The 9,736-nt window shown below is 41.3% G+C and overlaps 1 long non-coding RNA gene across 2 annotated transcripts in view; it reads right to left on the minus strand.

Annotated features, from left to right (window-relative positions):
• Nucleotides 1-7,479, minus strand: part of LOC129464689 (uncharacterized) — a 44,339-nt gene extending 36,860 nt beyond the window's left edge. For both annotated transcript variants that reach the window (XR_010116380.1, XR_008651668.2), the window contains exons 1-2: nt 7,403-7,479; nt 5,163-5,205 (exon numbers count right to left, since the gene is read on the minus strand). This is a non-coding gene — a long non-coding RNA (uncharacterized lncRNA). The remainder of the gene's footprint in view (nt 1-5,162; nt 5,206-7,402) is intronic.
• Nucleotides 7,480-9,736: the final 2,257 nt, after the last annotated feature.

Consider the following 9,736-nt stretch of genomic DNA (forward strand, 5'->3'; position numbering starts at 1 on the left):
GGGTTTCGAGGTAATAAGCCACTTTGATATGTAGGTACTTTAAGCAAAATTGCACCAACAGAACAACTTACAGGCTTCCTAGACTAATCTGGATGACTCAGAACAGAAGGCACTTAGGAATACCTTGCGCTGGACACATGGGAGTGACTGGGCTGTCAGCAGGGAACTCGGGGTATTGGTTTTCTACTCATTTGGCTCTGGATAGGAGTAGATCTAGCTTAAACCTTTCAGGTTTACGAATGCTCACTTAATGCTTAAAATTATAAAATGAAGGATTTACTAATACCTCAGAATCAAAATAATGTTGCCACTAATGATCCTAATTTATCTTGGATGCATTTTAAAGAGGGGAGTATAATAAATTATGGCCAGTAGAGTTAAAAATTATATAACAGGGCCGGGGGCGGTGGCTCACGGCTGTAATCCCAGCACTTTGGGAGGCCGAGGCGGGCGGATCACGAGGTCAGGAAATCGAGACCATCCTGGCTAACACGGTGAAACCCCGTCTCTACCAAAAATACAAAAACATTAGCCAGGCGTGGTGGCAGGCACCTGTAGTCCCAGATACTCGGGAGGCTGAGGCAGGAGAATGGTGTGAACCCAGGAGGCAGAGCTTGCAGTGAGCCGAGATTGCGCCACTGCACTCCAGCCTGGGTGACAGAGTGAGACTCTGTCTCAAAAAAAAAAAAAAAATATATATATATATATATATATATATATATATACACACACACACACAAATTTTTGTACTCAATAATACCCACATGAGACAGTGTTCACTTTATGCTAGGAGCTATTCTAAGTGCTTCTTCATAAACTGATTTATTCAAATAATGCGGTAAAGACTCCCATCATCCTCATTTAAATATGAGAAACTGAGGCACTAGCCAAGTCACGACTACTAAGTGTCAGGGCGTTTTCAAACCCATGTGGTCTGTCGCTAGAGTCCATGTTTTCAAACCACTATGCTCTACTGCCCCTCTAAGGAGCCACAGTTCCTATTTTGTGACTCTAGACCCTGATTTTTCCCCCATCATGATGATGTAGAAATGGATGCTGAGGGCCAAGAGGTCATAGAAAGCAGTGCATGTTCTTTCAGATTCTTTAAAAATTATTGTACCTACAGTTACGTCCCTTTTGATCATGATGTCTATTTCTGATCTTTTCCTCAGTTTTTATTAGTCATTTTAATAAAAGATTTAGGTTTATTATTTTTTTAAATTTTTCTATTCTGTCATTGCCTGTTTTTTTTTTTCTCATTTATTTCCTTCTACTGGCTTTATTTCATTATTCTCTTATTAGCTCTCTAAATAGATTTTTACTTTACTTTTCAATGTCTTTTTTCTTTTTTTTTTTTAATACAGGTTCTCACTTTATCTTCTAGGCTGTAGTGCAGTGGCAAGATCATGGCTCACTGCATCCTTGCTCGACCTCTTGGGCTCAAACAATCCTCCCACCTCAGCCTCCCAAGTAGCTGGGACTATATTACACGCCTGGCTAATTTTTGTACTTTCTGTAGAGACCAGATTTCACCACGTAGCTTAGGTTAGACTCAACTCCTGGGCTCCAGTGATCTGCCCTCCTTGGCCTCCCAAAATGTTGGGATTACAGGTGAGAGCCACCATGCCCAGCCTCAATATATCTTGAACTCAAATACCCCTAATAATCATGGATTCTCATTCTCCTTGATTCCTCTTACAACCACCATGTCAGGTTTTTGTGACTACCACTCCACAAAAATAGCTCTTCATTCCCCATGACCTGAATGCTGTCAAATCCTATGGACACTTCTCAGTTCTCCTCCTACTTGACCTTTCAACTGTAATAGACTCAGTTGCCCCGTAAGTTCTTCTTGAAACACTTTATTGTTCTCTAGTGTTTCATATTCTTGAGTTTCCTAACTGGCCATTCGTCTCAGTCTTAGTTGCTACTTTTCCTCTTCCCAATTTCTCAACCAAAATTCTCCTCCAGCATTCATTTTACCACTCCCTTCAGTATACAACAGAAATATAAACATGCAATGATTGGTGATAATCATGTTCTTGATTCATTTGTGTTTAAAACAACTGAAAAGGAAGAATAAGTTTTAAAGTTTTTATTCAAATTCAGAATATTTTATATTTGAACTAAATTTTAAACTTTCTAAATGAAAGTTAACAACTTGCAGTTCACACTGCTGTATTGCTTTAAAACTTAAAAGCAAATAAACTTTGTCAACTAAAATCAAAATAACCAATATCTGGTCTGCCTGTCTCTGAAATAGCCATGCTGTCACCGCATCCATTATTCACAGTCAGCTGACCCTTAGACCAATGCTTACATAAGATTTCTTTCAAATACGACACTGTGGAGATGGCCACAGGAGGTTCTACAAAAACCAAGTTCTCGATCACCACTTAACACGTTCAGCTTGAAATGACTGCTACCTTTGCCTTCAATTCCTTCCCACACACCCAGGTATACAAATATCTTTTATACCAAGAGTCCTTGTGAAAGTAAATAGAGGGAACTCCCAGGGATAAGGGAGGGCAAAAAACAGGAGGCACCCGAAGCCAAAACCTGGAGCAACTTTTAAGAAGGAAGAGACGTCCCATTTTCATATCTCTGCATGGATCTCCCATGGAGAACTTGAGTTAAATGTAATGATTACACGTGGCAGAAGGACGACTCTCTAGCATAGTGTTTCTTTCACATAGGCTGCCAGATTCATTCCACAAGCTCAAACATTTTAATAAAAAATATTTCTGCTAAATACTTTATATTCATCACCATAAAAAATGCACAGCCATTTTAAAAAAGAGCAATTACCCTAAATGAAAATTGCCAAAGTACAGATCAACTTTATATAGGATTTCTTTCCTTGTTTCTGATAAATCGCAAACAGAACTGGCAGACTTTATTTAACAAACATTGATTTTGGCCAGGCATGGAGTTTAAATTTTAGTGTATGTGCTGGAGGCAGGGAGAAGTGATGCGAGAAAGTAAAACACGGACAGGTCATGCAGGGACCAGTGCTACAAAGAAACTAAAGCAGGGGGAAGGCTTGGGGAGGCATGGAGTGGGGTAGTACTGCTAAATTTAGACTGAATGGGGTGCTAGAAAAGGTTGACTATGCTGTGGTAACAAATCAGCCCCTGAACCCCAGTGGTGCAGCATAAGTTTATCTCTTACCCACAGTCTATGTCCACCACAGGTCACCAGTGGCTGTGCTCTAGTAATTCAGGGACACCGGTGGATGGAGGCTGCACCATCTGAGACATGGGGGACCTCCGTAGTCCCGCCAGAGCTGCAGTAGCAGTGGACCAGAGCTGGAAAGTCACATATGGAGGCTTAAAGTCTTTAAGCAATCAGCCATAACTAGTATCATGGCCCCACCTACTTCAAGAGGGCTGAGAAATGGGAGAAGCTCATGGCATGAGCGATCAATAACTGTCACTGATGTCCAGGGAAGTCTTCTCTGACACAGGGAAATCTAAGCAAAGACCAACTGAAGAAAGAGGCTACACAGAAAGTTGGAGACAGGATGATGTCATTTATGACTCCAAGAAATATTCTATTTGTCTGCCATCTGTTTCCAGTGAACAGCCACACCAAATCTTTAATTTAGATATTTTGATAATTAAATGCATTAAAAATCTGTCTCTATTTCTATGCTTAGTTCAAGTATCTTACCTCAATGATTTTAACAGTCGTACATACCATATAGTATCACTGCTCTTACATTACATCCTTCAACAATTATCCCCTCCCGAGTAAAATCATAATACAAGGGCTGACAAACTCATTCTTGATTGACACACATCTCGACTCCTCACTCATTTCTTTTCCAAATATTATTATTATTTTCTCATTACTTACCTAAAACTTAGCCTTATAGATAATGAAAAGGGTTCTGAACATTAAGAAATAATAGAATAGTCATAAATGGAGAAAAAGTGAATAAAAAATTTCTTAAAAGGTTAGTGTCACTTGCAAAAATAGCTCTTTGAAGTACAGGTTCCTATAAACATTTAACACACATTGTTATCTTACACATACTGGTAAGATAGATACTATACATATTTGTCTCCATTTTAGGAAGAAATGAAGCAAGGCTATTTTTAATAATAGACTTAGAAACAATTCATAACCCCTAGTATTTGCAGGTTAATGCAAATACTAGGCAGCACACCACAGCAGAGTGTAACTAAAACCTAAAAGAGTGTTTCACTTTCTTCCACACCTACCTCTGTGTGCTCATACAAGTAATTTTATTTTGCCTTGCATTAAATGCTTCTGTAATACAGGTATCTGTATCAATGTGAGAAAGTCTACTTATTGTTAAGCATATTTGTATATTTTTTACTAGTTATTTCATACTTGCCCTGAAGGAATACACATTCAAAAAGCTTGAAATTAGGCAATGTCAGTCTCATCAACCAAAACCAGCACTGGAAGTGAATATTAACAAATATCAGAATGAAATTACAAAATATACATCTCCAGCCTCATAAAACATGAATTTTATAAGCACTTTCATAAACATAGGAAAAATAGCTTTGACAATAACTATTTGAAAACATTAATATATAATCTTGTATACTGTACATGTGCACTTAAATGCAGTAACCCCAACATTCATTATATTATGATGGGGATACTTTATAAGAATTATAAATTATTTTTACATGATTAAATAATTTTGGCAGAGTAAGCCCGCAGGACTTAAATATCCAGTCAGCCGTAGTATCTACATCTGGACCAGGAAGCCTTTGTGTTATAGATACAGATTCCCTGTGAAGTTCTCCAGGATGTAAAGAAGGCCTCATGGAGGTGCCAATAGGGAGTGAGGGCTGCCTCTCAGCTCAGGCGAGCCTGCAAGCAACAGGGCAGTTTGGAGAGGGTCACAGGCACAGGAAGGGAGCATAGGGCAACTGGTGATTACGTAACATCAAACCAGGACGGTTTCTTCTTTTTAAAGAAACTTTTGTTGAGTGTTTACCCACCCCCATCCATACAAATATGCTCTCTAGGAAATGTGAAAGTATAAGCTTCAGAAAAATGTTTTTCTCATCCTTTAATTTCTGGTTTTATGATCAAATGTTCCGAAGACACTGCTTCTTTTTGCTTAAAATAGTTGACATTTTCATTGCTTCTAGTTTTTCGGCTCCTACTATGCTTACTGTGTCCATGAGTACCATTGACGTCTTTGGCTATTTATCATCTCTAGAAAAGAAAAAAAATAATAAAATTTTAGGATATAGGATTCACAATGAATCTCTTACCAAATCCTCCTTAAATCCCTAAACTCTCTACCTGGCTCTGACTCCAAGATCACCCTTTCAGTTCTTTCCATGTTTTTCTTTGGAAAATGTAGTTTCCTAACCTTTCTACCCACTCTTCTCATCTACTCTTAGGTCTGCAGCCACAGTAATAGTTCTAAGTTGCAAACCTGATCATGTCCTTCCAGTATGTAGTCTTTCAAAAATCTTCCTATTTTTCCCCCAGGGTGAAGCCTGAACTCTTTAATAGGCATCTAAAGACGTGGACCTGGATCCTGTTAACCTGTTAATTTATCTTTGCCTCTAACTCCCTCCCTTCATCTTTCAAGGCACAGTGCAGGACTTAACTCATCCTGAAAGCACTAAGCCTCGATACATCTTTAGGAAAAATACATGTATACACACACACGGATGCAAAGAGGGGAAGCATAGCTTAGTGGTTAACCTACATTGACTGCAACTTGCCTAAATAATCCAGTATTTATCTATGTTTCAATAACATTAATTGCTTTAATATAAATATACGAAATTCATCTATCTTTTCTCTGGAATGCCTTTGCCTGTTCAAAGATTATACAATGCTCCCATATATTACAGAGGAAGACGTCCCTTCATTTATAAAAGACAGTTAAGGCATAGCACAAAAACTCTAGAGTAGGATAAATCCGCAACTATTCTACTGGAAATATGCTAAATTAGGGTTCTGATTAGAGTTAATGGAATTAACTTGGGTGAGAGAGAAAATACTCACCATTAAACTAGGGGTAAGAGAGGAGTTAAACTCCAATTCGGAAATAGAGCAGTTCAAAATCAGAATCTAGAGTCAGCCTACATGGGCTTGACCTGGGAATGTGCCCTTTATTAGACGTGTAACCTTGGGCAGCTGCTTGACTGAATTGGTCTTCGATTCCTCATGGAATGAATATAATAAGATCTGATAAATGCAATTAGACAGTGCCTCAAACAGTAGTCTTAAGTAGGTATTTTTGTTGTCCCACTTTTTGAGAAACAAAACCAAAGGCAATTCAATTAAAACTGCAGGTTTCTTGATTTCATCCTAATACTTTGCAAATTAATCATAGAACCCAAGTGAAATTGCCTAGACTCTCAAAGAGTTCGAAAAACATTTCTAATACATTCAAAATTTTCCTAGTTGACGTTCACAGATTATCAAGAGTAAAGCACCTTCATACATTTTTGATCCTCACTTTTGATCCTCATTTTTGATCCTTGTCTAAATCTGAGGAACTGTCAGGAAAGACATGTAAGGAAAGATCTAAGCTGAAACTCAAACCACACATGAGGCTTTGGAACTGTGACCAACTAGTAGTTAAAATTAAGTTTATGCTTCTGTGTCCACCTAAGAGCAAATTCAACCTTTAAGAAGGCAAAGGATAAAATCTTTATTAGCTCACGCATTAAAAAAGAAAATAACTGAATGTATCTTCTTCAACTGTCCACGCCTAGGGATGAGAACTGCACCTGGCAAACAGGAGGACATTCAACACGTAGTATCTGTTAAAATGAGTAACTCCCCAAAAGCACTATGTAGAAGGCGATATAGTTATTATGATCAAGTCTGCGGAAATGTGGTGTTGAAAACCTTACTGAAGCTAACAATGTGCGTCACCTTCCAGGAGCCACACACACATCCTGAGGGCTTCCCAGATCAACCCCTCATCCCCGCAACAGAGCCACAACCCAGCACCACCTTCCCACGACTTTCAGCAGCTGCCCCAGCCCCCGCAGGCCCAGGGACGACGCGGCGGCGGGCAGGGCACATGCCTGCGTCCGGCCAAGTGGACGCTCGGAACGTCCCCGGGTCCCCAGGGCGCGCCCCTCCCCGTCACGCCCTCCGTTCTCCGAGTCCACGCGTGCTGTTCCCAGGGCCTGGAAAGCGTCTAGAGCCAAAGCGCCCGGGGGCTTCCCCGCGCGGAGGCCAACGCGGGGCCCAGAGACGCGCTCCTGGTGTCCCCCCCGGCCGAGCCCGCAGCCAGCACCCACAGCGACCCCCTGAGCCCGAGGGGCGTGGGAACCACGCGCGCAAGCCGGCTGCTCTTCCAGCCCCGGGACGCTTGCCCATCAGGCCAGTGCTAGGCCGGCGGTCGGGACCCGGGGATCGCAGCCTCCGGAGCGCTCACCTGGGCGGCGCAGGTCAGGGATGCCCATGGACAGCGCCACCTCCACCCATTCCACACACGCGCCCACGCCCAAAGTGCGCATGTTCGGGACCTGGGACCAATAGGAATCTCGGTCCGAGGGTAGCTGGGGCCAATCACAGCGCGTCTGGCGTGGGGGCGGTGTCTCCTCGTGTTACGCGTGCGCGGAGCTGCTGCGCTGCGCCGTCCTAGGTTTTTTAGCGGGGACCCGGGGTGGACTGAAGGCTGGGCCGCTTCGCCTCACTGAGCCGGCTCAGCCAGCGCAGGTGTTCCTGGAACGCCAGTCCCTTAGGATGGAAGGTTCTTTCATCTCGAAGAGGGTCGTGGCGTCTGGAGTTTCCCTCCGTTCTGTCCTGCTGAGTCATCCCCGCGTCGCCCGCGAGGCATTCAGGTCTGGGCAGGCCGCCTCTGTCCCATCACGATCCTGTTATTTTACTGTTTCATCCTTTCTCGCACTTTCCTATTTGTTAAGCCAAACTTTTTCCTTCCATAGACATGACCACTTAGAAGGCTACCCATGCCTCGACATATCTGACATTTGACGTTTTACCCAAATAATTGGCCAAAGTCTATTGCCTTTTTTAACTTCTATTTTCTAAAGCTAGTTTGATCCCAACCAACACAGTTTTTTCAACAAGCATGTAAGTGTGCATATTCTAGACATGCGCGGCCTGAGTTTAACCCATCTGCTACTAACTTGTGTTGTCTCGGAATATTATCTAACCCCGTGCCTCAGTTCTCATATATAAACTGAAACTTTATAGAGTCACTGGTGGCCTGTAAGCCTGGTCTGTAAGCCTTAAGTTGAAACATGGAGCATATCAGAACTGTGCCTGGCACGTGGTGAAATGTTCAAAAGTTAATATTGTTATTAGGTGCTGGGCACTTTTCTAGGCCTTGAGATATAGGGATCAATGTCTCTGATGTCCTGGTGTTTGTAATTTATTGTGGACACTTTGCTATTTTTTTGGATACAGATCTTTATTTTCATAAACATGGATAATTTTCATTGAGTGCAGTGTGATCTCAATTGATACTTTTTAAGTATTTCATCATTATGCTTATATTCTTTTTAAAATTTAGGTACTGTTGAGGGAAAGTGAGAATGACATGATTTTGATAACACGGTAGAAGAACCTTTTTTATTCGTCTGATGTTGCCACACTGGGGCTCTGGGTGCTTTATGAATCATGTTCACAAGTCATACTTGTGTCCATGGTTCTTTTCACTACAGCCACCATAGTTCAGCGTGAGATTTTTCACACCGACTTTAAAGGTTTGTCTGCGGAAAATGGTAATGAACTTGCCTGGTTGATGTCCTGTTGTTTTCCCAAGTACATACTTGGAAGAGAGTGAACAAAAGACTAAAACATGGGTGAATAGATGTTTTGCAGTGAGCTAAAAAAATTCACTTTACTAGAACAATTGCTTGATATTCTACAGCAGTTTTTCAGGTTTCTGAAGTGGAAGAAACAGATAGTGATGGAATGCTGCTAAAAGAAATATAAGAGAATAACACCCTTGGTGCTTGTTAATCTCATTTTGAATTTTTTTTTTAAAGCTGTCAATTATATGTTTAGTGACTGCTTTGAAAGTTCTAATTCTGTTGCATGTGGATCCACAAGGTAGCTTAGGAAGCCTGATGGCAGAATACAAAATGTCTTAAAAGAGTTAATAGGTATTCACAATCTTTGTATTGAAGAAAGTATGATGAAACTCCCCAGGTCCAGTTAGGGCAGCACTGGGAATGCAAGGTGAGAAACTGGAAGAATTTACCACACAAAAAAAATGTTGTGTCTGCATTAGTCCATTCTTGTATTGCTATAAAGAAATACCTGTTTTTTATATTGCTATAAAAAATACCTTTACAGACTACTGGGTAGTTTGTAAAGAGAAGAGGTTTAATTGGCTCACAGTTCTGCAGGCTGTACAAGCATGCTGCTGGCATCTGTTAGACTTCTGGGGGAAGCCTCAGGGAGCTTTTATTCATGGTGGAAGGCCAGCAGGAGCAAGAGAGAAAAGTGGTGGGGAGGTGCCACAATTTACGACAACCAGATCTTGCAGGAGCTCAGTATCAGGAAGTCAGCACCAAGCCTGAGGGATCTGCCTCCATGACCCAAACACCTCCCACTGGCCCCCACCTCCAACATTGGAGATTAAAATTCAGCATGAGATTTGGTGGGGACATATATTCAAAACATACCAGTGTCATTTTATGAAATATTCTGGGCTGAAAAAAATAGATCTACAAGCAACTTTTTAAAAGAAGATAATTAACATCTCTCAGTTGACAGTTTCTAACTTGAATCCTAAATA

The sequence above is a fragment of the Symphalangus syndactylus genome, chromosome 16 (genome assembly GCF_028878055.3).
Source record: "Symphalangus syndactylus isolate Jambi chromosome 16, NHGRI_mSymSyn1-v2.1_pri, whole genome shotgun sequence".
Lineage (NCBI taxonomy): Eukaryota > Metazoa > Chordata > Mammalia > Primates > Hylobatidae > Symphalangus > Symphalangus syndactylus.